Here is a 2509-nt window from a genome sequence, read left to right on the forward strand (position 1 = left end):
AAAAAAAACGCACTGACATTTTAAAAGAATAGAAAATCCTTAATTGCCAGACAGCTAGGTTAAAGTCACAAGATAAATACCCATAGTAGAAGGGTACAATGTGAGCTCGAGAGTGACACCGTCAGAAACAACGTCATTCTCGGGATTTAATGCAGAAAAGTTAAATTTAGAATTTGTTCAGTCTAGAATTAATTTCAAGACTTGAAACAGTTCAAGATATTACGCGAGTGAGAATTTAACGTGATCTCAAAGTAGTCGGGAATTAATATTAAACTGTAAATAAGCAGTAGAAAAAGAACCGTTAGAAACTAGAATTTCCTGTCGGCTAAGTTACTTACCTACAGTTAGTATAATTTTTAGCTGTTTCAAGAGAAACTTATGAGAGTGGACAAAAGTACAAGGGGTAGGATTTATTTTTCTCTCTCCCATTCTCCACTTGGCCGGCCATGTATAATAGAAATAGAGCCAAAATTTGGCTAGTTGAGTATGTTAGAAGGTTACATGTTAAGGTGATGTGATGGTAGTGGTTGAAGGGGAATTAATGGCAAATTTGCTTCTTCTTTTCTCCTTCCAAAACCGGCCAAGAAAAGGGGATTTGAACCAAAAATTTGGTTGAATGATGGAGTGGAATTGGTGTTAAAAAAATAATTTCCAAGTTGCCTATAAAAGGAACCAATATAGGATAAGCTTCATTTTTTTTTCTCCTAGCTTTTCTCTCCTCCTCAAAATCCGGCCATACCACACTCCTCCATTCTCTCTCAAATATTTTCTCCCACTCTCTTAATCTTGAGCCACTATCAAACCATAGAAGAAGAAGAAGGAGATCAAAGGATCTAGGAGGAGTCTAGACAAGCATTTCTCCAAGGGTAAAGAAACTCTAAATCCCCTCTTTTTTTATGTTTTAGTAAAGTTTGAAATGTAGAAATATTCCTCTTAAATTTCCTTATATTTTCTAGTTCCAAGTCATTAACAAATCTTAGAGGAGTTCAAAGGTTTTCAAGAGAGAGAGAGAGTTCTTCAAGGGTAAGTTCTCAAACTCTTCTCCATTAATTTCTAGCCAACTTTAAGCTTGGATTTATGGATGTAAATTTGTGGTTCTTGAGGAAGATGTGTTGTAATAAGGGTGTGTGAGTTTTATGTTGGTTTTGTGAGTGTTGAGGTTAGTATGATTAGCAATATGTGGTATGATTATGTTCGGTTTAAGTTGCTTATTTTGGGTTAGAGGAAAAATTTACCGGTTACTTTGAACGCGAAAACGAGGACTCTAGAATGAGATTTTTTGATGTTTCAAAGCTTGAACTTATAGTCCTTGATGTTTTGAACATTTTTGGTTACTGAGACAAAACCTAATTTTAACTATAAAAGCAAGTTTGTAGCTATTTTGCAAAAAACGGATAAGCTGTCCGACACAATTTTAAAAAGAAAAGTTTTGCTACAGCATTACTATAACATCAGCAGCATTTTAAAAGATTGCTGCAGCATTTCTTACAACCAAAAAAAAAAAGCAGCCACTGTTTTCAGCCAAACGAGGCCTTTAGAGGCTGAATTTCAACTTTCACCAAAAACAATAATTTTAGATCTCGACGAGACGAAGAATTATTACGAAGAACACATTTTTGAAATCTGACATTAAGATGCAGTAAAACATAGATTTCAGAAACTGCACAGTTTTAACGAAACAAAACTAACATAGTGTTTGTTTTGACAAAAAGTTATCAAAGAACCCGAGACGTGATTTCAGTAAAACAAAATGGCATTAAACCTTATGTTAACGGAAATATTCGTAAGGAAAGTTTTCAAGAAAATGATTCCTTTTAAAGAACATAGTGATTTATCGAGCGAATTATCCCGACGGGCACCTACGAATCCAATACGATAGGTCCGTAGAATTTTGAAGGTTTGATATGGGTCCAACACCCGCATTAATTTAAGAGACTCCCTTTGAGTTTAAATTTCAACGGCCTAAGAGTTAGTGTAATGACTGATAAAATTCCAGACCTTAAATAATACAATTTATGTATTTAAGCCAATGATTTTCTTAGACAAATATTATGTGACTGAAGGATTTATGGAATTAATATATGTATTCCTGAATTCTGTAGCAGATTTCATGTTAAGTTCATATTTTCGATCAAGTAAATTCGATCGATAAATTCTCACCGTACTTTAAGGAGGAATAATTTTCAGTACAAGTATAGTTTTGAGAATCTTAATTTCAAGAATCTCTAAACACAGCATGATGTTAGCAGCGTACAAAAAAAACGCACTGACATTTTAAAAGAAGAGAAAATCCTTATTGCCAGACAGCTAGGTTAAAGTCAGAATATAAATACCCATAGTAGAAAGGTACAATGTGAACTCGGGAGTTGACACCGTCAGAAACAACGTCATTTCCGGGAATTAACGCAGGAAAGTTAAATTTAGAATTTGTTCAGTTTAGAATTAATTTCAAGACTGGAAACAGTTCAAGATATTACGCGAATAAGAATTTAATGTGATATCCAAAGCA

This window comes from Morus notabilis, unplaced genomic scaffold (assembly GCF_000414095.1).
Source record: "Morus notabilis unplaced genomic scaffold, ASM41409v2 Scaffold329, whole genome shotgun sequence".
NCBI classification, from domain to species: domain Eukaryota; kingdom Viridiplantae; phylum Streptophyta; class Magnoliopsida; order Rosales; family Moraceae; genus Morus; species Morus notabilis.